Genomic DNA, 25952 nt, shown 5'->3' on the forward strand with positions numbered 1-25952 from the left:
CCAAAGCTTTTTTATCCACTCGTCCTCTTCAAAATAGGCATTATCATCTCTATTTTCTATTCAAGGAAAGTGGGACTCAGAAATCTGAGTAATTTGCCCCAATTTACTAATCTCTTAAAGATATAAGATCTGAACATGTCTTTTCTGTTCTAAAGCCTACATATACTTTTCACCACGCTGTTACAGAAATAACCTATACGCAGTATTCCAGGGCCATTTCCCACAGTAAACTGTGGTTAAAGCACACAGGTTTCGAAGCTAGAGAGATTCAGATACCAGTTCCACCATTCGGCATTGGCTTTCTCTTTCTTTCTTTCTTCCTAAAATAGAGGTAAAAATGACCTTTCACATAGGGGATTAAATTGTAACATGCACATAAAGTGTGTGACATATTTTGAGTGCTTCATAAATGTTAGATGCTGTCATTATTATTTCAGGATTGCCTTAATTTTGAGAGTTTATATTAGAGAAACTGGGATAGAATTTCAGAGGTTATATGTTCAGATCCCATCTCCAGGCATATTATCCCTAAAACACATATCAAAATACAGAAGTTCCACCTGACCTGTGGTGGCTCAGTGGATCAAGCATCGACCTGGAATGCTGAGGTCGCTGGTTCAAAACCCTGGGCTTGCCTGGTCAAGGCACATTGGGAGTTGATGCTTCCTGCTCCTCCCCTCTTTCTCTCTCTCTCTCCTCTAAACTGAATAAATAAATTAAAAAAACAAAAACAACAGAAGTTCCCAAGTCTCTTGGCATTTAATTCTTGTCATTGCCAAAAAGTTTTTCCCTATGATTAGCTGAACTTTGTTGCTGTGATTAAAACACGTGCCCTGCACCCCAATCTCATTTTGTCTGCAGAGAAGATGGAGAACAAGCAGAGGGTCTTTCTTTCTTCTAATAATCTGACACACCCAGATTGGGTCAAGCCTTCTATTCATCATACCAAGAACTCTAAGTTAACATTAAAAAAATTAGTGCAGCATTATGTAATGGGCACATAGTGGTCAAGGACTGGACCCAGGAGTCAGCCCACCTGACAGCTTGGGTTCGAATCCCAGCTCTGTCATTTTCAGTTGCATGACTTGAAGAATTTATGGGATTTAACCATGTTTTATTTCCCTTTTCTGTGAAATATGAAGTCTAACTGATAGCATTGTTGTGAAAATTAAACAAGTGAACACAGAATGAGTACCTAAGAACATGTGCCTGACATATTAACTGCATAATTCATCTGCTGTTATTACATTGTTTTTTGGATTAGCTACATCCAACATTTATTAAAGTCTGTGGCCAAAACCACGATAGGCAGGTACTCTATCTATTAAGACTGATGCTACTTTCAGGACCACCTCTGTCCTCCACTCACCCCACTCCTTCACTGCAGAAACTAATTTTGTGGGTTTCCAATAACAGAGGAGCTGCTGGAGTCGTCGATTTCACCTAGGAAGCTTTCCCTGTCATATTACCGTCGAGACACTGGACTTTCTGTTGCATCTTTTTCCTCTGCTTTCAAGAAACCAGCTCAGCAGATTCTACATGAACCAAAGCTGATGTTTGAAAGCTTGTTCATGTCTTTGAAATCAACAACCTATAGATACCAGAAACTATTAACTTTCTCTGAATGTTGGACCGAAGCCTCCAAGAGTATTTGTCTAGCTTCTATTTCTTGTATTTTTAAGGACTGATTTATATACACGATTATCATTTAATCCTCCCAACAAAACAGAAAGTACCATCACTGTCAGGAAAGTGACAAGTAAGGGAGCCTGAGGATAACACTTGTATTTAAAGGACAGGGACAGGGGTCGACTCCGGCAGGTCTCATTTTCACGATAGTCACCATCAAGCACTGTCTTTGAAGTAATCCGGGAAATAACTTGTTTTCTAAAACCTTCAGCCGTGACTGATGTGCGGTAACAGATGTGCAGGGAAAATTGGCGGTTCTTTCCGCTGCCGGGACGGGGACCGGGCTGTGGCCGCGGCGCTTCCCCGGGTCTGAGACCGACCCGGTGGGGAGGGAAGCAGGCTGGGCCTCCCTCCGCCTCCAAGGGGTGCAGCGAGGAGGCCGCTCACCCGCGTGGCCAGCAGCCGCACCCGCACCTCCGCATCAAGAAGGGCCCCGAGCCGCGGCCCGCGGTGCAGAAGAAGCGCGCGCCCGCGGCGGGCGGGAGTCGGGATGCGCAAACCTGGCCGCCTCGGCGCGGCCCCGCGCTCAGGGGTCACGTGGCCGCGGGTGCGCGCGGCGGGTCCCCGCGCTCTTGGAGGCGGGCGCGCGGGCTGAGAGGCCGGTGACTGTTAGAAGTCAGCGGGGCGGAGCTCCCTGAGGGTGACGTCAGTGGGGCGGGGCCTATGAGAGTCACCTGGGAACTCCTGGATCAAGCATCCGGCACGATTAGAACCACCGGTGGAAGGGTTAGAACTGGTCGCCATCCGCCTCATTTTTCCGCGAGGAAGTTGATGCTCAGTGAGGCCGAGGGACGGAGAGTGACCGGCGCAGGTGAGGCCGGAACCTAGACGTCTGAGTGTCTAGAATAAGCCCCCTCCGTTCCTCCCGGTTTCTCTCCTCCTCCTGCATCCCTCGCTCTCCTCTCCTTTCACATGGAGCCCGGCTCTGTCTTTACCAACACCTGGGCCAGAGCCGGGACCCCAGGCCCAGAGCGGACACCCCCACTCTTCAACGGAGCTCTCGATGTTCATGAAACGGGCTGCAGTTCTTGCATTCCTTACTTAACAAGGAAATGAATGCAAGATCGCGTTTGGGCTACCTGATTTGATTGGGTCTGTTAATAGTATCAGAAAGTTTTTTTTTTTTTTATTTAACTCTGAATTTTAAATTGGCAATGAAAATATTTCTTGGAAAGAATAGAATCCATGTTACAAAAGAAACACCATTTGTTGTAGATTGGTTGAATATGATTTCCAATCCATTTGGTTATAACAGGTTGTTTCAATCCACTTGTTGATGACAACATAAAAATAGTTGGTTTTAGTAAAGTTGTTTTGCTGTAAGGATAAAGTCAGTCGTGTCAGGATGTCATCATCTCATCTGTGGTGCTTGATACGCACTAAGCTGAGCTGTTGAGGAGATCGCAATGGGGAAATATCCATGAGAACATGTGGAGAAGCAACTCTGGCAGGGGGATATTCATATTATAAATATAACGGATGCTTGAAAAACGTGGGGATTAGGGGCACCAACCGCTCCGCAATCGAAAATCTGTATATAACTTTTGACTCCTCCAAAACTTAACTACAGCTGGCCCTTCCCATCCAAGGATTCAAACTGTATTTTCTACCTGAGGTTGGGCATACACAGTTGGGAAACTGGTTGGGAATGTGAAAATACTGTATCCTCTCGAGGTTGGTTGAATCCACAGATGCTAAACCTGAGGGTACAAAGGGCCAACTGTATTTATTGAAAAAAACAGATCCACGTGTAGGTGAACCTGCACATTTCAACTTATCTTGTTCAAGGTCCACTGTCCTGAGAATTTGTGAGGACCGTTTGAGTTTTGGTTTGAGCAGGTTGTTGACTCTTAACTAACTTAAAAACTCTCTGAAGACCCCTGGGGCATTTGCTCCTGTCTTAGTGAGGTGACTCCTTCTAGAATGGTAACATGGTGTCTTCTGTAGTCATTACCTAGCAACCTGCTCTAGCAACAGGAAACATTCTTTTTCCACAGGCAGCTGGAGATTAGGTCGCGGTTGGTCACCCTCTCTCTTCGTTGACTCCTCATATGAAAAGGTACACCTCATATTAAATTTGAATATTGTTTCTTCACCTCCTCTTGTATGGATCAGTAGGGTGATTAATCTGTCATTTGTTTGGAGTACTGTATGTTATTTCTTTATTGCCTTGTTAAGAGATATTATGCTTAATCCTGTTGATAAAGAGATATTATCACTTATCTTGTTGCCTAAAATTGTGAAATTATTATAATTCCCAGAGCTAAATAAATTGCTGTCAAAGACAGAATCAGTCTCTAGGTATAACTTTGCTGCCTACAAAACAAAACGAACAGCATTAAATTAGCTCTGTGGTTGCCTGAATAGATAAATAGAAACTATTCAGTGAAAGACTATCTTTCTGGCAAGTGCTTCCCATGTGCTTCCATCCTGCCCAGCCTCTCCCCAGCTTCATGGTTGACTGGGATACACCATGAAAATGTTTATGAAGCCATAAAAGAGCTTTTCAAAGTTTCAGTCCCAAGACTTCTCAGACCCTCCCATTGTAGTGAAATCCTTTCTCTTCTTTTTTGCCTTCATACTTACACTCTCTTTCTCTTGGCAGGTGCCGCAGCTCATTATAACTTTTCTATACTCTGGGGTTCCTGACCCTCAAGTCTGTCTGGGGAGACCCATGAAACCTCCTCAGTAGTTCCTATATGGTGTACCATAGATGGTCAGCATGCCAACATAATGTATCCCATTCAGTTCAACAGATACTGGACACCCACTCTCTGCCAGACACCACGTGAAGTCTTGAGGATACAAAGACAAATAAACAAGGTTCTGGACTTCAAGCGGCTTAGAGAATGGTGACATTGATTTATCAAGGATGTATCTAGGATGCTGTGGCAGCACAAAAAGGTGGCAGGGAGCGCTTCTTAAAGAAAAATCATTCCTGTGCCTAAAAATTTCAGTATACCATGTTTTGGGGTCATTTCTGTTACTTATTGTTTATATTGTTTTTTGCTTAAAGCATTTGTTTCCTTGTGTGCTTAGTGATCTTTAAGTCTGTGCTGCATATTTCATTTAAGAGTTATTTAGAAAATATTTTGATGCCTAGGGTGATGGCATCTTCTCTCAGAGAGGACTTCCCTTTGGTTCTGCTAGGTGTTTGGGAATGCTGCCATTCTGGGACCTCCTTCATTTTGGTTTAAAGCTTGAGATTCCTGGGCGTTCAGATGGTGGAAGGCTGGGTAAGATATCCCTGCAGTGCTGGTTTATTTCCAGCTCGCCCCTATCCTGAAGGCACACTTTTCCTCATTCCAGCAGATAGTGGGAGTTCATTCATCAGAGCTGCCTAGGCTTTGATTTCTGGCCTCAACATGAAGATGAGCTTTATAGTTTCTCTTCCATCATAGGCAAATGCCTTGGAAAAAAATGCAACCTTGCATGGCCAGGCTTGTTTTCCGGGTCTTGTCTTCTAATCTTGGCCTAGTAAGGTCTCAATATTTTGTGAGCTATTTTGGATCCAGCTTAAGAAAGTTGTTAAATTTTCCTTAGTGAGAGGGTTAGATCAGATTACCTTGTGTGCTGTTCCTTTTTTTTATCCCCCTATATGAACTATCTGCCTACTGAGATCAGAAATTTTGATTTGCTCTTTACCTTGACCTTAGCTTAAGAGTAAAGACCCCAGTGAGGCCAACATTTCTGCCATGTGCTTCTTAGAGTGTATTTGTCAGTTGATCATCTCATCAAATATTATAGACATTTTTTGGAGGGGACTTCTCTGTTATGTATCCTAATCTATTTCTTTCTAGGCATTAGTTTCTGAAATGAAAATGAGTTTCTCAAGCTAGGTAAGTTCTCACACACCATGCAATTAGCATGAGTTTTTGTAATAAAATCAATGGAGAGTTCCTGAAAAATTTGAGAAACCAAGGAAGGAGAAAAAGAGGTCAACTAGGATATGGTAAGATATTAATTGAATTTGACAGGCAAGAGATTATTGGCTACCTAGGCAAGACTAATTATTGGTGAAGTGGCAAGAATGAATGAGCACTGAGAGCAGAGATAGTAAATGTAGCATGTTTTATAAAAAGGTTACAAAAGAAAGCAAAGAAATAGGGCAGTAATTAGAAGGGGTCATGGGAGAAAAAGGTAAGGTAAAGATGGAAGAGAAGAGAATCTTTCTGTGCTGAGAGGAAAGAAGTATGAAAGAAGTTGAGGATATAGGAGAGAAAATGGGTAGAATTATTAAATGCATCAATTATCAGATGGTAACAGACTCAAGAGTAGAGGTGAATTGATCTTCTAACCAGACATTGAACACATTTTCCACTGAGTTAGTTAGCTTCAGAGTTAGAACCTTTAGTGTTTGATCTGAATGTTAGTGCTTAGAGTAGGTGTCCTTATAGAACCCTAACCTATGCTAGACCCCCGCCTGTGTTTCCACTGCACTGTGTGTTGTGTGTTTGAGTTCCATCACAGGCCTGGGTATCTTTACCTTTACTAGACTCTGAGGTCCTTAAAGTCAGAACTTGGGTCTCTGTCATTCTGTAATAGCCAGTTAGTGGTTCATCAAGTGAATGCTTGCTGTCCCTTTTGTAATTGTTCGCACAGCTCAAAGGAGGGATCAGAAATGGTATTTTTCAATTTCCCTGTGTTTCAAAGCTTTTAAATGTCTTTTTGAACTCAACTAGTAAGGACACAAATGGAAATCCAGCAGTAATTTATTAATTGACTTGTACTTTCATTTAGATTTTACTTGTGGTAAAATCTTCGGAGTCTCTTTGCTCTTAAAATAACTGCATGCATGACGTAATGAATGTAGCCACTTCTTATGCAAACACATTTTATCCAGCATTGAAAATTGTTGCTTTGCGAGAAGAATAAAATGACACCTAACTTCTACTTTATTTTTAAAACAGCAAAAGCAAATCTATGTTTTTAAATATATTTTTAAAAAATTAAATGTTCCCATTGTTTATAATCTAAGAGATACAATATCTATACAATGAAGTTCTCCTTCCCTCCTCATCTCCAATTGTCTAGTACTTATCGTCTGGGTGACAGTTGAATGTGTATGTGTGTGTTCTTCTAGGAATATGTTATGTTTTTACAACCATTCATATTATTCTTTATTTCCATTTTTACACAAATGGTAGCCTGCTTTACACATTGTACTCTACCTTTTTCCACTAAACAAAGTATTTCAACAATACAGAACATTCCTGTTATATGTTAGCACATAAATTAAGGCAGGGCTTACATTCAGTGGCATCTCAGAACCACTGTCAGTGAGCAGCAGGCCTGGTGTGGTCACTATGTCCGTGCATGCGCGGGTGGACATTGGCAACTCCTTGACTTTTCAGGCAACTGACCATTGACGGACCACTTTGGAGGAAATATGAGTCCCAGTTTATGTCTGAAAGCCTTCCAACTTCTTCTTCAACTAAAATTAAGAAGATTCTGGCATCAAAACTAACATGTATCAGCATTGTTGAAGATGATTTTGGAAATAATGGTGGAGCACAAAGGATAACATTCCATGGCAAAGTATGAATTTCTATAACTTGGAATCTAAAAATGATTCAGAAAGATGGGCTTTGAATGCGAGGAAGGTGTAAGAATTTCTTAACCACTTCAGGTGGTGGCGCAGTGGACAGAGTGTTAGCCTGGGGCTCTGAGGACCCAGATTCAAAACCCTGAGGTGGCAGGCTTGAGTGCGGGCTCATCTGGCTTGAGTGCGGGCTCACAAATGGTTGCTGGCATGAGTCCAAGGTTACTGGCTTGACAAGGGGTCAATAGCTCAGCTGGAGCCCCCTGGTCAAGGCACATCTGAGAATCGATGTGTCTCATTGCTCTCCCTTTCCCGTCTGTCCCTCTTTCTTGAATTTCTTAATCAATTGATTTCACTTATATTTTCCTTTCTGTATGTGCACAGAGTGATAAATAATAGGACCCTATAAATAAGTCTGAAAGATAGCTCTGTTTAAAGTGAAAATTACAGCTGACAACATGTCATAGTTTGAGAACTTAGTAATATTTTATTTTTAATCATCTGCATAGTATTTCACTGGATAAATAAGCAATGATTTTAGTAGGTAAGTATGCAATAATAATATAAAGATTATCACTAGGTTGTTTGCAATCTTTTGCTCTTACAAACAATGCAGTAGTGAATGACCCTGAACATGGATCATACAGCTAGTAGCATTGTAGGATAATTTTCTAGAAATAGGATTTATATGTGCTTTTATAATTTGATAGATCTTTCTAATTAGTTTCCAAAGATGTGGTGGTTTTTAAAATTTTTTTTAAAAATTATTTTTATTCATTTTAGAGGAGAGACAGAGATAGAGAGAGAGAGAGAGAGAGAGAGAGAAGGGGGGAGGAGCAGGAAGCATCAACTCCCATATGTGCCTTGACCAGGCAAGCCCGGGGTTTTGAACCAGCGACCTCAGCGTTCCAGGTCAATGCTCGATCTACTGCACCACCACAGGTCAGGCCAAGATGTGGTGGTTTTTTGTTATTGGAGATTGTCTCAGATTTATAGATTAACCTTATTACTGATGTTGATTTTTCATATTTTCAATTTATCTTTTGGTTCTATTAGCAGTAATCTTTTTCTTAATATATGCTACATATTATTTTTCTCTTTTCTGTAGTTATTGAAAATGGAGTCTTCTAATAAAACTTCTATCTGACTGAAGTTAATAAAGGCAATTAAAGTTAATGCTTCAAATCAGTCTTTTCAAACTTCTTTGAAAAAGGGTATATTATGTTCATTTAAAATTTGTTCAAGATTACAAAATTTCTTTAGAAAAAAAGCTTAATTAATAACATAGGAACACTTTCCAAATTTCTTAGGGGAAAAAAATATTTTGGTGCAATGAAAATATGTAACAATAGTTGGGTAATAGTGCGTCCATCTGGGTCTCTTTCTGGTTAGTAAGCCATGAGCAGATTTGGATGTTTGTGCTACTGTGATACCTGAATTCATGTTTAATGGTGTTGTGCCTGAGTATAAAACTCCTAACACTCCTACTTGGGACCCATAGGCCATTACTTTGCTGACTATTCAAACTACTTGGACATCAGTATCTACAATATTTGGTAACTGCTGGGCAAATGAGTTGTAAAATCTGTATTTTCTGTTGTTTTCTCACTCTTATTGTTAAAGATGGCCCCTGCTCACGTGATGATGCTCTCATGTGATACAGCTAATTGCCCTTCTTGCTTGGGAAGGGGCTTGGTTATGCTAATGTGTGCTGGAGGAGGGGTTGTCCTGTGGAAAAGGTTTTAAAGGAGGAGCTAGGAGGCCATTTTGAGGAGAGAGAGACCACATTGTTGTAGAGAGGAGGAGCCCATGTTGTGGCAGGGCAGAGAGGCCACGTGGAGGAGAGGAGGCAGCCAGCGTGGCGGAATGCTGGAGGAGAAGCCAGTTTGTGCAGGAGAAGGAGATGGGGAACAGAGGTGAATAAGCCTGGTGAGGGCCTTTGATTCTAGGAAAAACCGGAGAAAGTCAGTGGCTTTGGCAGCCCTGTATGGAAAGGGAAGTGTTTTCCTGCTCTGTGTGTTTTCTTGCCCGCTGGTTGTGAGCAGGAATAAAGAAGATGGCTCACCAGTTTTTGGCTCCACTGTTTGTTTTTTTATCATCTGTCTGAAGGGAACCTGCATGGGGCAGGCGGCTTTGATGGTGGCCACGGCTACTGGATCTACAGTAACTAACACTCATACTTTACACCTAATTTTTCCGAGGTGTCTTTTGGCAAGTAAACTGCCTGATACCATTAAATGGATTTGCACAATTCTTAGGCTAGCTCCTCCCCTTCTATCCTCCCTTCCATATTATCACTCAGAAGGGGTGTTTCTCAGCTCTAACATAAATTCATCTGAAAGGCCACATGCTGTCATATTGTATTGGAGACCTGCCACCTCTGTCCTGCTGCTTCATTAAACCAAGGTTGCAAGCTTTTTGTAAAGCTACTTTTCCTCTCTGAAATTGTATCCTGTACTAAAATGTGCTTCATTAACACTCTCAAACATAAAGTGCAAATTTCAATTATGAAAGCATCAGTGATTCCTTCTATCAATGGATTTAAAGTAACAGTATACACATTTGTTCAAATAATGTTTATTAGGCTTTTTTTTAAGTACAAAAAATATAAAGAACAAAACAAAAATGCCCCACAGTCTGACCATTTTGGTAACTCTTATTGTTTAAAACCAAAGTAATATGTGTGTATGCTTAGAAGATTTAAGCAATCCAAAGAGGAATTAAATGAAAAGTAAAATTTTTCTTTTGTTTTACCCCAGATTCATTTCCAACTTTAATTACTATGAACATATTCCTAGGTTTTACTTTTACAAAAATAGATTTGCAGATATTTATACTCATAATTGAGGAGCCACTGCTCCACTTCAGCCGCAGGTGTTATAAAGTACCAAAAGCTGCAGAATTAATAATATTTTAAGAGGCTTGAAGAACATTTTATTAATTTGGGTTAAGGTGCACAGAGAAATTGTGAGAATAGTCTCTGTACTGTGTGATTGGCATAACCAGGATGGCCCTTGGCATTGTATTGTAAATGCAAAGGAAAGGAAAACATGGATTCCCAGACATTCCACCACACCTGTGGGGAAAGGGGTGAATGGCTAGCCAGGTGCAGGAAGGGAAAAGCCAAAGTAAACCTTTTCCTATAGCAATGAGCCATTTGCGGGTATTTGTCCCCACGAAACTACCTCTCCTATGTGAATGCGTGTGGTTAACACATGTGACTCTGGACGGAGATGGCGGATAAATATTAGAGAATATAGGAATGCCTTTTAATATGTAAAGAGACATCTTTCTACCATTGTGTTGACTTGTAAATTTTGTTTTCTCCAAAATGATGTATGGCTTGCAAATTGAACATGGTCCTATCATATTAAAGGGCATATGACTATAACCAATAGTGGTAAAGGGCACCTAATTGCAATTTTTGCTTCTGTACTTCCCACTTGCAAAACTATAAAAACTAAGTAGAACAAAGGGCCAGCGAGCTCTCCCTCAGATTTCTGTTGGAGTTGCCTCTGCTTGGCCAAGCTAGACAATAAAGCTTTGGTGTGGAATCGATGGACTTTATTCACATCTTCAATGTTTCGGGTCCCTCCGGATTAGGCTTAACAATAATTTTTATGTGTGTGCACATACATTTATCTCTTTTTAAAAAGGAAATTACGTAAAATAAATCACATTGTGCACTATATATATATTTTACATATTTTACTTATGTTTGTAGGTTTCTTCATGTGAATACATGCAAGAGCTAGTTCATTCTTTATGAACATTGAACATGTGGGCTTATGGACAGCTATTAGTGGATATTAGATTAAGAGCAGGGTTATTATTCTATTTTAAACAATGCTACAATAAACCTTCTTATTCAGATTTGCAACACTTCTGAGAGTATATCTGTAGATTAGAGCAGTCAGTGTAGCATAGTGATTAATAGCGTGGATTCTGGTGCCAGATTGCCTGGAGTTTGAGTTCATTATTTGCTTCTTACTCGCTCTGTGATCTCGGGCAAGTTATTTAACCTATGCTTTACTTTCCCCCTTGTCAAATAATCCTGCAGATACTTTAAACCTGAATTATTGTGAGAATCACTATGTAAATAGCTTGGAATGGAGCTTAGCAATACAGTAAGTTGTCAATAAATGCTAGCTAGTTATTATGGTAAAATTTGTGTTATATACATGATAAAAGCCATTCTGGGAGAAAACAAGGAAGCTTTGAAAATGAAGGGATAGAAGGAAGGTTAAGGAAGAAGATAAAATAATGATCAGAGAAAGGAAAGAGATTAATGAAATTATATATATATATATATATATATATATATATATATATATATATATATATATATATATATATATATATATATAAACACAGCATTACAGAGAACAGGACAGCAAATCCTTCCTGGAGGGAAGGGCGGAAGGCATTGGGTGGAGGAGTCATGGGGGGCCAGGGGGAATAAGGGTGGGGGAGATATATTCAGTGGAACCCTTGAATCTATGTAAACACAAATTAAAAACATAAATAAATATAAATCAACATATAATAACAGCTAATAAACAAAAAAATAATGAGGAACAAAGACAAAGGAATGGGGATGAGGGGATCAACTAGAGGTTAGAAAGAACGTTGGAGAAGAAAAGTGAGAGTAAAATGTGGAAAGAAAGGACCAGCTAGATGAAGGCCGCGTCCCTGAGGATGGACAGTGATAATGTAAGGTTTGACGAATAACTGAAATCTGACACTGACAGGTCAAGCACCACCTTGATTATTATGATTGTTATTTTAAATCAAGGCACAAAGGGTTGAGTTAATTTCATCCCTCAGTTTATGGCACATCATTATCCGTGCAAGGCCCCTTTCTCATGTCTTTGCTTGTTATGTACTCATTCATTCTCTTTTGTCCCCATTCTGAAAGTCCATTTCTTCATCACCCTGTGGGCATCCATTCTAAAGTATAGTTTCTGTTCTAAGCAAGTAGTGTTGTGTTGTTTTGTATACATGTATTTTTACTATTATTATTATTATTTTTATGACCGACACAGAGAGAGGGACAGATAGGGACAGATAGACAGGAAGGAAAAGGGATGAGAAGCATCAATTCTTCATTGCAGCATCTTAGTTGTTCAGTGATTGCTTTCTTGTATGTGCCTTGACTGGGGTGCTACAGCACAGCAAGTGACCCCTTGCTCAAGCCAGTGACCTTGGGGTCAAGCCAACAACCTTGAGCTTCAAGCCACTGATGTTTGGGCTCAAGCCAGTGACCTTGGGGTCATGTCTATGATCCCATGCTCAAGCTAATGACCCCACACTCAAGCCAGTTGAGCACACGCTCAAGCTGACAACCTGGGGGTTTTGAACCTGGGTCCTCTGCATCCCAGTCTGACACTCTATCTACTGTGCCACTGTCTGGTCAGGTACATTTATTTTTAATTTATAAAAATGGTTTCCATTCTGTATTTCACTCAGTTTTTTTAGTTTTGCCTCAATATCTTACTTTCCAAATTGATGATTATTTCTGGATGCACACGGGAGCCTTTGGTTCCAGTTTCAGGTGTGTATCCCACCACCTTCTGCCTATTCATTCTCCCCAACACCTCCCACCATCAGATAACACTCAATGAACAGCCTGTGTGTATCCTCTTATATACCTATGTGAGAATGCTTTTGGTATATACAACCAGGAGTAAAATTGCTGGGCTATACATTATGCGTATACCGACTGAGTAAGGACTGCAGGGTTGCTCGTTAGAATGGCTGCTTCCTTCTACTTCTGTCAGCAGCACATGAGGATGCAAATGTAGCCGTGTCTTTGCCAACATTCTGCATGGTCTAGTGTTCTTTTTGCCATTAATTTAATGTATTTTATTATTGCATTTTACTGAATGCAAATGAATATGAATATTTTTTATGTCATCTTTTTTTCTTCTCTAAATTGCCTGTTTGTATCCTTTCCTATTTTTCTATTGAAAGTTACTGTTTTTTTCCCAATTGATTTGCAGTTGTTCTTTTCATAGTCTAGCTATTGCTCTTGTATTGGTATTAAAAATTCAGTTACCACTTTCCATTCTGTCATTCGTCTGTTAGCTTTGTCTATGCTAGAAATGGTTGAACAGTATTCTTTCCTTGTTATCTGTATTGCCTCTTGGTCACAAAGACACTCTGCTCCCCTTCCACACTCCCCATTAACTATATGTTTTCTCCTTTCACAGTGAATCTTTAATTCATCTAGTATCTACATTTGCATATGATGTGAGGAGGTGATCCAGTCATTTTTTCCTTCATTGTGAACCACTTTCCTCAGTATCCACTATTAAGCAACTAATTTTATTTTTATCATATATTAGATAATGTGTCTGTGTATTTATATGTGATTAAGGGAGGAAAATGAGAGAGAGAGAGAGAAGAGGGGTAGATGATGCTGTTAACCTGTAAAATCACAAATAAGGTGAGGTAAGTAAGTGCCTATCTTACTTCCAGGGTAGACAGACAAACTTCATGCTTACCACACACACTAATCCAACTCTTATGACCCTCCAGTGCTTGGTCATGGTTTATGAAATAATTGGGGAAGTTTTTTGTGGCCATTTATAATGTTTTCAGTTGCTTCTCATATTTTTTCTTTTTCTTTTCTCTAACAGGTTAGTGGGAACAGGACCCAATTGATTCAGAAGACATCCCAGGTAGCTTAGAAATAGGCACCAGAGTCACCTAGAGGAAGACTATGGACAAGGAGTCAGAAAGGCAGGCCTCCCTGCCTAGCCTGTGCTTCAATCCCAGTCTGCAGGTAGAACTGTGTGAAGAAAATAAAGGCCTCCAGTGACTAGGGTTCTTCTGTACCTACTTGCTTTGCTTAGAGTTAGTGCCATTGTAGTTCTGACTTCTCAGCTATTTACTGCTGTATAAGTTCTAGTCCTGGGTCATAGTTTACTGTAGAGCAGGGGTCCCCAAACTTTTTACACAGGGGGCCAGTTCACCGTCCCTCAGACCGTTGGAGGGCCGGACTACAAAAAAAACTATGAACAAATCCCTATGCACACTGCACATATCTTATTTTAAAGTAAAAAAACAAAATGGGAAGAAATACAATATTTAAAATAACAAACAAGTAAATTTAAATCAACAAACTGACCAGTATTTCAATGGGAACTATGCTCCTCCACTGACCACCTATGAAAGAGGTGCCCCTTCCAGAAGTGCGGCGGGGGCCAGATAAATGGCCTCAGAGGGCCACATGTGGCCCGTGGGCTGTAGTTTGGGGACCCCTGCTGTAGAGCATAACAGGCCAACAGTAGGGTCAGCTAATACCTATCTGGGCCAGTCCAGTTAAGTCCTCTGAACAGCCCCCAGACATTGGAGTAGAGCTGAGTTTTTGGTGCTCAGTAGTCAAAACAAAACAAAACAAAAAAAAACACTCTGGTATCCTATTCTTCCATACAAGTAAATGTTTCTTTGGGGATATTGAAGTTGGGGGTTATATTGGGGATTGTTTTTTATATCATAAAAAGCTTCAAAGGGACCATATTAAACTTCACTTCAGGAAATGTGTAAACAGAGCAGAAATGCAAGCATTTTTCAAACAAAGACAATCTGCCATCCATAGGGTTCCAGTTGTTCCCCTCTGTTCCTTGGGCTTGATGTGTTTGATGCCCCATTTTGGGTGACAGAGGTGAGCCGTATGGAACTGGTTTAAAGACAATGACCGGAGGTTGGTCCTAGAAAAGGTTTCCTCTATTATCCCTGCTATTCCTCAACTCCTTTGACCAGTGCCTGCAACATAGTAGGGACTCAATACATGTTTTTTGACTGAATCACCAGGGTGAGAATTCTCTGTTTTAATGAATGATCAGATCAAAGCATTTTGTTTACGGGAATTCTCTGGCTGAGTGGCAGCTCTGGGGTTTTGTACAGGAGGGCGTTAGGGGCAGCAGTCTGGTTGGGGGATTATGCAACGTGGCTTGATGCCACACTTACATAGGTATTGGGGGTAATATTATATATATTCTGATTTATTTTTATTTCCTGAAATATCTGTCCACTCATAGACTCCATGGGCTTTATTCTTTAGTGGGGAAGAGCAGATACTGTTTAAAAGCAAAGCCCTGATTCTGAAGTCATCCTTTCTTCAACCTGAAATAATAATCTTTTTTAAAAGATGTTTATTCATTTTAGAAAGGGGAAAAAGAGAGAGAGAGAGAGAGAGAGAAGGGGGGAGGAGCAGGAACATCAACTCCCATGTGTGCCTTGACCAAGCAAGCCCAGGGTTTTGAACTGATGACCTCAGTATTCCAGGTCAACATTTTATCCACTGCGCCACCACAGGTCAGGCCGAAATCATAATCTTGAAAGCTAGGTTCTGAAGGGAAAGAAGAGGGTCTTCTCAATTCTAAAATAATCCCTTTAATTATCAATAGAAAACTTGGATGTCTGAATGTTAAATTTATTTCAGGCTGCAGTAGATGTGCTAAGGGTGGAAAGACCACAGAAGGACTTGCCTTCTTTACTGTTCTGAGAAGAGAGCAGGGAAGAGGGAAATGGAAGGTGCCAGAGGCTGGCTGCCCTCCCTTCCTGCATGTGGTCGCTGTGCAGGCAGTGGTGTGTGGGAACCCTGACGGTCTGTGTCCCTTCCTGCATGTGGTCGCTGTGCAGGCGGTGGTGTGTGGGAACCCTGAAGGTCTGTGTTCCTTCCTGCATGTGGTCGCTGTGCAGGCGGTGGTGTGTGGGGAACCCTGAAGGTCTGTGTTCCTTCCTGCATGTGGTCGCTGTGCAGGCGGTGGTGTGTGGGGAACCCTGACGGTCTGTGTCCCTTCCTGCATGTGGTCGCTGTGCAGGTGGTGGTGTGTGGGAACCTGACGGTCTGTGTCCCTTCCTGCATGTGGTCGCTGTGCAGGCGGTGGTGTGTGGGGAACCCTGACGGTCTGTGTCCCTTCCTGCATGTGGTCGCTGTGCAGGCAATGGTGTGTGGGGAACCCTGACTGTCTGTGTCCCTTCCTGCATGTGGTCGCTGTGCAGGCAATGGTGTGTGGGGAACCCTGACCGTCTGTGTCCCTTCCTGCATGTGGTCGCTGTGCAGGCGGTGGTGTGTGGGGAACCCTGATGGTCTGTGTCCCTTCCTGCATGTGGTCGCTGTGCAGGCGGTGGTGTGTGGAGAACCCTGAAGGTCTGTGTTCCTTCCTGCATGTGGTCGCTGTGCAGGCAGTGGTGTGTGGGAACCTGAAGGTCTGTGTCCCTTCCTGCATGTGGTCGCTGTGCAGGCGGTGGTGTGTGGGGAACCCTGAAGGTCTGTGTCCCTTCCTGCATGTGGTCGCTGTGCAGGCGGTGGTGTGTGGGGAACCCTGACGGTCTGTGTCCCTTCTGCATGTGGTCGCTGTGCAGGCGGTGGTGTGTGGGGAACCCTGACGGTCTGTGTCCCTTCCTGCATGTGGTCGCTGTGCAGGCAGTGGTGTGTGGGGAAACCTGAAGGTCTGTGTTCCTTTCTGGAAGCTCCAGGGGTGACTCCATCTTGCTATTCCCAGCTTCTGGAGGCTGCTTGCATACCTTGGCTTGTGGTCCTCTTCCTCCATCTTCACAGGCAGCAGTGGCCAGTCAATTCTTCTCACATCACATTGTATCACTCTGAGTCTCCTACTTCCTGTCTCCACTTTTAAGAACGTTATTGATGACATTGGACCCACCTATATAATCCAGGATTACCTTCTCATCTCAAAGTCAGGTGATTAGGAACCTTAATTTCATTGGCAACCCTGATTCTCCTACCAAATAACATTCTCTCTCACAGCTTGTCTTCATTTTGGGGATTCCAACATGGACAGATATCTTTGGGGGCTGGCTCTTGTTGTGCCTACCATAGGTGGGTAGTCTGGGACGATCTGTATGCCCTTTAGTTTGGCACAGTGCTGGAATGACACGTGCAGATGGTAGTTGTGCAATCGTGGGTGGGTGAGAGGGCATTTTCACAGTCCTGCAAGGTGTGAAGAGAGCAGCCCTGAGTTCCCAGGCCTTCCATTAGGGAACATAGATGTGAGAGACAGGCCTGGGCTCAGGAGGAAGAGGTTCTCATGGTGAGGACCTCAGCAGAATCAATGGGGCCAGCTACACCTCAGCAAGCACCAGTCCCCACCATCAGGGATCAGGCCAGACCAGCCTTACTAAGGGCTGCCTGTGAGTCATGGGCCCCCTGGAACCGTGTGAGCACATACATGGCTCACCTGCACTCAGAAGCCATCTTGGAAAAGAGGGTGGGGAGAGGTTAGAAATCTGGAATCCTTGAGTGTTAACAGAGACAGAGTTAGACTACAATTAGACTTCAGTTTTAGTTGGAAATAATTTCTTCCACCATCAAAGGGAATAGAGGTCTAGATAAAGGTGAATTAATTTTGCACAGCATATATATTTTGTTCCCTCTTGTCCAATACAAATAGCAAGCTCTCTGTGTGAATGTGCGTGTGTTTTACTTAGATTGTGCTTTTATTTGCTGTGTGCTTGAAATTGCATTGTCCTGCCAACAAGCACTTGTCCTTACTGAGTTCACCTGAGGGAGGGTGCGTGCGGTTCTGAGATGCCCCTTTGAATCGCTCCCTGAAGCCAGCCCCCACTGTGGCAGTCGGTTGTGGTCAGTCCAGTAGCAAATATCATTGTTCAGAATGCAGCTGTTCCATTCTTACTGAACAGGTAAGTTCGTTTGTCTATGTATTTTTAAGTTTAATTAATTGTTTCAATTGTATCTGTTGCAGCTGTTCTGTAACACTTACGCTTACCCCTCCAGGTCAAGGATCCAACCTGTCACGTCTCGTCTCTTTAGTCTCCATTAATCTAGGAAATGTCCTGAACTTTCATTGTCTTTTTCATTTTTTATGGTGACATTTTTGAGGAGTATAATCATTCTGTAGAATGTACCTCAATTTAAATTTGTCTGAAGTTTCTTCAGATGTGGATAGAAGTGATGTACTTTTGGCAGGAGACCACTGAAGTGTCGAGTACTTCCTAATGCATTCCATAAAGAGGCACATGGCATCTTTGTGTCCCAATATTGGAGATATGAGCTTTAATTTCTTAGTTAAGGTGGTATAAGTATAAAATAACACTTACCCCTTTCAATTAACAAGTAATTTGTGGAAAGATAATTTGAGATGATGTAAATATCCTTGACTTTAGATGTTCAGCCATGAGAATGGTACAGATCATCTTAGCTGTACCAGAAACATAATGTTTGTTGTACATTAACATGTCAGAAATTTGTTCTGGAGAGAGAGTTTATTTTTAACATAACAACTTGGGAGTTAAAGGAATTGGGAATTCACACTGGAAAATCTATTTCATACCTCTAGCAATCAGTTGGTTGTGAAGCATACATTTAAAAAAAACTCATAGATGGGACATAAAAATGAGACTCAGAGACATGGACAAAAATGTGGTGGTTACAGGGGGTGGGGAGAGGGAAGAAGTGGGGGGAGGGGAGGGGCACAAAGAAAACCAGATAGAAGGTGACAGAAGACAATTTGACTTTGGGTGAGGGGTATGCAACATAATCAAATGTCACCTGGAAATGTTTTCTCTGAACATATGTACCCTGATTTATCAATGTCACCCCATTAAAATTAATAAAAAAACTCTCTGTGCCTAATATTCCAATTCAATAAGATGGTGGTTTGAAATGAAACTATTTCAGCTAATAACTTTGCATTGTCTGATGAGATTTATGTTGCAATTTAAGGAGCTGCCTGAAATGCAGTCAAATATGAAATTATTTTAAAAGTGCAGATAGCAAAACCTGCATCAGACAAAAACCTCTTGAAAATGAAGTATTTTTGCTTTTTAATATTAAGATATAAAAGAATTAAGCTCTAAGACATTAGAAACCTAGTAAATTCCAGCCATTATGATTAATATGATGGGCCAATCCTAGAGTCCCAAAACATCCCCATTTTCAAATGAGAATATGCTCAGATATTAATGTTGAAAAATTATGAATATATTGAAAGCTACTTCTTTTGTCCTTTTTTCCCTTTTCACTAATGTGCATCTCTAGTTATATTTAGTGTTATGGAGTACATTCAACAGTATGAAGCTTAACTGGTTTGATTCTGTAGCCGACTATCTACTGGAGGGAGAGTGTGGTCCCCCCGACTAGGTTGGAACACAGATGAAGGCTCAACTAACTGTGTAGGGAGAGGAGAAGGGGGTTTGGAGCCCACCTGAAATACTGGAGGCTGAATAGGAACTTGTTTGGTGGGAACAGAAGAGTGAGGTCAGTGGGAGGGGCTTCCCTAACAGTGGGAATAGCATCCACAAAGGGAAGGAGCCGTGGGAAAGGTGTTCCGTTTGGGGAAATTTATGTGGCAGGAGGTAGGCACAATGAGTACTCACGAGGTGTGAAAATACTTTCTTCTGTAAAATATTAGATTTAATGGGAAAAATAGGTCAAAATGAACCACAGTGCTTTAAACAAAATAAAATTCTTAAGGAAGAAAATTTGACTTCTCAGATGCTTGGATTCGAGTTGAGTGTAGTGAGTTAGGTGGTAACTTTCCAAACTCCTTTTCAGTGTTCCTTAGACCCTTCTCCCTAACTGCAGACAGAAGATTAAGTTACGTCATAAAATATAGGACAGATCTTCTTCACAAATTTGGTTCAGAGAAAGCTGGGACCTCAGCATATAGAGAAAAAGGAGATGATGGAACTGAGTGGAAATCAAGGGCTCAGTCTACGGCTTGAAGAAAGAGGGGCCAGAAGTCCAGTAAGTATCACATTCCCAGGATAGTGACTGATTGAAGGTGTCTCTCATTCTTACTTAAGGGATATGGATGCATGAGTGAGGTGTGGTGCGTGTGGTTTTCTACTTTTCATTACTGTTGGTTGTATTATTGTAGTGAACTCTTAATTGGCTTTCCATTTCCAGAGTCTTTCCCCTCCAGGCTAAAGTTCTGAAACTTTAATGTGCTACATGTTAAAACTCGGTGCTCTTGTCAACATGTGAATTCTGATTTCGTAGGTAATCAGAATTTCTAAAAAGCTGATAATAGATGGTGATGCTCCTGGTGTGGATACCACTCAGTAGCAAAGTCTATATAATGTTCTTAGCTTAATCTTCTTACTGCCAAAATTCCTATATTATTTCCTGCTCAAAATTCTTCTATGACCTTCAGATCCTCACCTGTACTAATTTTTAAAAAATCTTGATCTTAGTGTGTATATCTTCCCTAATACGGCTTTAACCTACCTTTTTAATTCACGTTTCTTATTAACCTCTACTTGTTGCGTTGGCTAGCCCAGTAAAGTTTCCTGATATTTCCTTTACCTGTACGGACATTGGGCTCCCTCCACAAGTCACATCTTTCTTGTCATTCTTTTGCATTCCTGACTTTGAAAATGTCATACTCTGCTTTTACTTATAGTTCTTTTTACTTTAATTTTTTTATTTTTCAATTGTAGTTGGCATGCAGTATTATATTAGTTTCTGGTGTACAACACAGTTAGACAATATATAAGTGATCTTACTTACTAAGTGATTACCCTATAAATCTAGTACCCATCTGACACCATACACACTGATAGCAATATTATTTACTGTATTCCCTAGCTGTACTTTACATCTCTGTGACTAACTACCAATCTGTACTTCTTAACTTCTTCACCTTTTTCACCCATTCCTCAAAACACCCCTCCCATCCAGCTACCATCAAAATGTTCTCTGAATCTATGAGTTTGTTTCTTTTCTGCTCGTTCATTTATTTTGTTTTTTAGATCATGTTGTCTGGTGTTAAGGATTGCTTTTTGATCTGAAGTGAGTCCTTTGCAGACAGCATATGTAAGGGGCATGTTTTGTTATTCATTCAACTTCCATTTGTCTTTTCATTGTAGCATTTAATCCATTTGCATTTAAAGTAATTGCTGGTAGATATCTATTTATTGCCATTTGATTATTCATATTTTTTATCTTATTTTTTCCTTCTCAAAGAAGACCCTTTAACATTTCTTGTAATACTTTGGTGGTGATGAACTCATAGCTTTTTCTTGTCTAGGAAGCTCCTTATCTATTTTTTGATACATAATGATAGCTCTGCTAGGTAGGTAGAGTGATTTGGGGTATAGGTTCTTGATCACTTTGACTACTTCTTGCCAATCCCTTCTGGCCTGCAAAGTTTTTTGTTGAGAAGTCAGCTGAATGTCTTATGGGAGCTCCCTTGTAGATAACTGCTTTTCTCTTGCTACTTTTAAGATTCTCTCTGTGTCTTTAACCTTTGGCATTCTAATTACGATGTGTCTTGGTGTGACCCTCTTTGGGTTCATCTTGTTTGGGACTCTCTGCACTTCCTGGACTTGTATGTCTACTTAAATTTTTTTTTACCAGGTTAGGGAAGTTTTTTGTTATTATTTTTTTTACATATGTTTTCAATTCCTTGCTCTCTCACTTCCCCTTCTGGCATCTCCATGATACAAATGTCTGTATGTTTGAAGTCCCAGAAGCTCCTATACTATCCTCATTTTGGGGAGGATTTTTTCTTTTTGCTGTTCTGATTGGATGTTCTCTGCTTCCTTATCTTCAAAGTCTCTGATTTGATCCTCTGCTTCATTTACTCCACTGTTGATTCCCTGTAATATATTCTTCATTTCAGTTAGTGTATTTGTTATTTCTGACTGGATCTTTTCTGTTTTCTATCTCCATTTTCATGTTTCCTATCTCTTTGATGAAGTTTTCCCTAAGTTCACCTACTCTTCCCCAAGATCACTGAGCATCCTTATAGCCAGTGTTTTGAACTCTGTATATAGTAGATTGCTTGTCTTCATTTTGTTTAGTTTGTTTTCTTGAATTTTCTTCTGTTCTTTCATTTGGGGCACATTTTTTGCATTCTCATTTTGGCTGCCTCCCTGTGTTTGTTTCTATGTACTAGGTAGATCTGCTACATCTCCTAGGTTTGGTAGAGTGGCCTTATGTAGTAGATGTCTTGTAGGGTCCAGTGGTACAATCTCTCTGATCACCTGAGCTCAGCACTCAAGGTGCACCCCTGTGTAGGCTGTATAAACATTTATGTTGTAGTTGAGCCTTGATTGCTGTTGGTACCTCAATGGGAGGGATTTACCTCCAGGCTGATTGGCTGCAAGGACTGGCTGCAAGGACCACTGCAGGATGAGCTATGTGTGGTTGACCACACAGAACAGGACTTACTTTAGCCAGGCTCTGGTGGTTGCTGAGTCCAGCCTTAAGTCTGTCTCTTATGGAGGAGGTTGGGTGGTGCTTTGATGTGGTCTGAAGCTGTGTACTGGGTGCGCTGGCTCTGGAGCCTCTTGGGAGGTACAGGCCAAGGTAAGCCGCTACCTGTACTTTGCTCTGGGCCATCCAGCAAGAACCACAAAGTGATCTGCAGATGGCTGCTACTTGTGCTGGGCCTGGAGGTACCAAGAGAGGTCAAGCTGCAAACCAAGGCTGGCTGCTGCTAGCGCTGGCCTAGGGGCACGACAAAGCCAGGTGCTGCTTATGAGAGAGATTTTAGGGAAGTCCAAAGCATGAGCTAAGACAGGCTGTTCGTATGGAAAAGCCACAGAATGTCTTGGGTTGGGCCTGCAAGTTGAATGGGTGGGATCTTAAGGAATCACCAGGGTGTGCAAACAGTGTTAGCCAGGTTGATAGAGGCTCAGATATGACACCCACCTGCTGGCTCAGTATGGGGGGGGTGGCAGAAAAGGAATAATGGCCTCTGCCAGTACTTCTGTTTGGGTGATGTCTGCCCCTCCAGCTCTCATTCTAATGCCAGACAACTCATTTCCTCCCCATATATTCCTGGTCCCCCAGAGCTGGAACTCAGAACAAGTGAGTTAGAGTGAGTCTATGTGCGGGCCCTTTAAGAAGAATACCTGGGACTCCAGCAGCTCTACATCTCACTCAGCCACAACCCAGGTTCTGGGGACTTCTCTTCCTGGCACTGGAACCCTGAGGTGGGAAGCCTGATGTATGGCTGGTACCCCTTGCTACTCACGGGAGACCTCTGTATCCAAGATATGCTTCCCAATGTTTATATACCACACGTGGTTCCATGGTTCAAATGATGGTTGTTCTGTAGTTTAGTTGAAACATTTTGATGTGGTTGTAGGAGGATCTGAATACCATATTTATGGATGCCACCATTTTGACTGGAACTCCTGATTATAATTTGTATACTTTTTCTACTTTCACCTTTGGACTTTTAGGTCTTGGTAGCTAAGTCTATGTCTTTTTTTTTCCAGAGAGAGAGGAAGAAGGGGGAAGAGAAAGAAAGAGAAAGAAAAAGGGAAAGAGAGACAGAGGATCAACTTGTTGCTCTACTTTCATTGTGCATCCATTGATTACTTCTCATACATGCCTTGGCTAGGGATTGAACTGGTGACCTCTGGCTCCAGCTCGTGACCCTGGGATTGAGCCAGTGACCCCAGGCTTCAGCCAGTGATCTCAGGTTTGATTGAATTGGTGACCTCTGGCCCCAGCCAATGACCCCAGGCTCCAGCCAGTGATCTCAGGTTTCAAACCAGTGACCTCAGTGCTCCAGGTTGATGTTCTTTCTACTGCACCACCACTAGCTAGGAAATTCTGTCTTCCTTACTTTTGAAACCCTATAGCATCTAATTATGTGTTATCTTTTGACATATTTGTGGAGTTGAATCTTTTTAATATCATCATGCCCATCAGTTATGACACTTTGCTGTCAGAGAAGAATACTACCAGCAGTTTACATATTGTTTAGATTATTTACTTTATTGGTGTCTTGTTTTCTCTCCTTCATTTGTAGTTATCATCAGTGTGTTTCAGTGTGTGTCTGTGAATTTAGTCACTTGAGTTATTAAACCAATCAATTTTAATTTACTATAATTTTAAGCCCTCTTGTGGCCTAAAGGTGACAACTGCCTTTTCTTAAATAGTCAAGTACAAGTGTTTTTATGATAGTTAATCTTTTTTGCTTGTTTTCTCAGTTATTGTCTGTGTTGTAGATAATTGAAATTACCAGAAGTTAAGCTTTTTGCTTTTTGCATAGCCAAACATCTTTTATTTTTCAATGCTTGTGCAAATGTATTGAATAATGATCATGATATTTTTCTTTCCAGCCCAATAGACTTTGATTAAATTTCACAAATGTTAATTGGATGCTTACTACACACAAGCCACTGTGGATGATATGAAGATGAATAACACATATTCCTTGCCAAGTGGGAACTTTTATTCCATGTGCAACAACTTGGAAAATCTCCTATAACTCTTCTCTTTTAATTACCTTCATGTAGTTAGATAACAACAGATGGAACATCTCATTTTATTCAGCTTACAGTCTTGATAATCACCAAATGTGATAATTCTATTTTACATTAAAATCATTTTACTGCATCCAAGTCATATTAAACTATGATTGACTCATTTTACACAGGTGGTACCATTGTATAATAGGCCACCATATTAAAATGCACATTAGGCTAAAAGTTATAGTTACATATGCATTTATTTTTTTTAATGTTCAAATACCATTTTAAAGCCAGACATTTAAAATGACTGAATCCTGTTAAAAAATGTATTGTTCTAACCTCAAGGCATGAGATAGTGAGTTAATATGAATGCTTTATATGATCCTACTATTTATAGCATGTGCAACTTCTATAGATGTTAACTATATATCCTAGATTGAATGTGACCAAAAGTCAACTCTTGATTCCTGTATGTCCCAATGTGTTCCTCCTGTTATTTTCCCAATGTCAGGAAATCTATCTCCAATTTTCTCTTTCTACTGACAAGAAACACTAGTGTCATTTTTTCCTCAAATTCCACACCCAATCCAATTGTAAATACTATTGGCACTAACTTTAGAATATAGTCAGAATTTTGTGAGTTTTTACCACCTGTACCCAATATAGTGACCTTAATCTGACATAGTTGTATCCCTCTTATAAAACAAATAATTGCATGTTATAAAAATATGGATATATCTTAGTTTATTCAACCCTTCTACTTTAGTAGGTTGTTTCTAGTTTTTCCAATATTAAAAATAATTACATTGAAATATATCAATAAGAAGACAAATACTGTATAGTTCTACTTATATGAAGTACCCAGAGTAGTCAAATTCACAGAGACAGAAAGTAGAATGATGGTTACTATGGGATGAGAAAGAGAAATGGGGAGTTTTTCTTTAATGGATACAGAGTTTAATTTTTGCAAGATGAAAAGAGTTTTAAAGACTAGATGTACAACAGTGTTATATACTTTAACATTTCTATACATTCCTAAAATATGCATATTGTTTGACCCAGAAATTTTACTTTCAGGAAATTTTTTTTCAAGAAAATAATCAGAAATGCACACAAAAATTTACATAGGGTTATGTACAAGGAAAAGCACCTGAATCTAAGGAGAATTTAAAAAATATACATCTAGGCCCTGGCTGGTTGGCTCAGCGGTAGGGTGTCAGCCTGGCGTGTGGAAGTTCTGGGTTCGATTACTGGCCAGGGCACACAGGAGAAGCGCCCATCTGCTTCTCCACCCTTTCCCCTCTCCTTCCTCTCTGTCTCTCGCTTCCCCTCCTGCAGCCAAGGCTCCATTGGAGCAAAGTTGGCCCAGGCACTGAGGATGGCTCTGTGGCCTCTGCCTCAGGCACTAGAATGGCTCTGGTTGCAATGGAACAACCATTCCAGATGGGCAGAGCATCGCAGCCTAGTGGTCATGCTGGGTGGATCCTTGTCGGGCACATGCGGGAGTCCCTCTCTC

The 25952-nt window shown here is 41.1% G+C and overlaps 1 protein-coding gene, 1 long non-coding RNA gene and 1 pseudogene across 3 annotated transcripts in view; 1 reads left to right on the forward strand and 2 right to left on the reverse strand.

Moving 5' to 3' along the window:
• The window catches only part of LOC136398654 (histone-lysine N-methyltransferase PRDM9-like), a 416485-nt pseudogene that overhangs the window by 56536 nt on the left and 333997 nt on the right, over positions 1-25952 (reverse strand).
• Positions 1-25952, reverse strand: part of LOC136398647 (histone-lysine N-methyltransferase PRDM9-like) — a 288127-nt gene that overhangs the window by 29814 nt on the left and 232361 nt on the right. The window lies entirely within an intron of this gene.
• Positions 2370-24375, forward strand: LOC136398663 (uncharacterized). Of its 2 annotated transcripts, XR_010750023.1 has the most exons (6): positions 2370-2500; positions 3687-3748; positions 4446-4541; positions 4840-4925; positions 13873-14050; positions 24305-24375. It is a non-coding gene; the product is annotated as an uncharacterized lncRNA (long non-coding RNA). The 2 variants fall into 2 exon arrangements; XR_010750022.1 differs by lacking the exon at positions 4840-4925 and having other exon boundaries at positions 4438-4541.

Source organism: Saccopteryx leptura, chromosome 3, assembly GCF_036850995.1.
Source record: "Saccopteryx leptura isolate mSacLep1 chromosome 3, mSacLep1_pri_phased_curated, whole genome shotgun sequence".
NCBI classification, from domain to species: domain Eukaryota; kingdom Metazoa; phylum Chordata; class Mammalia; order Chiroptera; family Emballonuridae; genus Saccopteryx; species Saccopteryx leptura.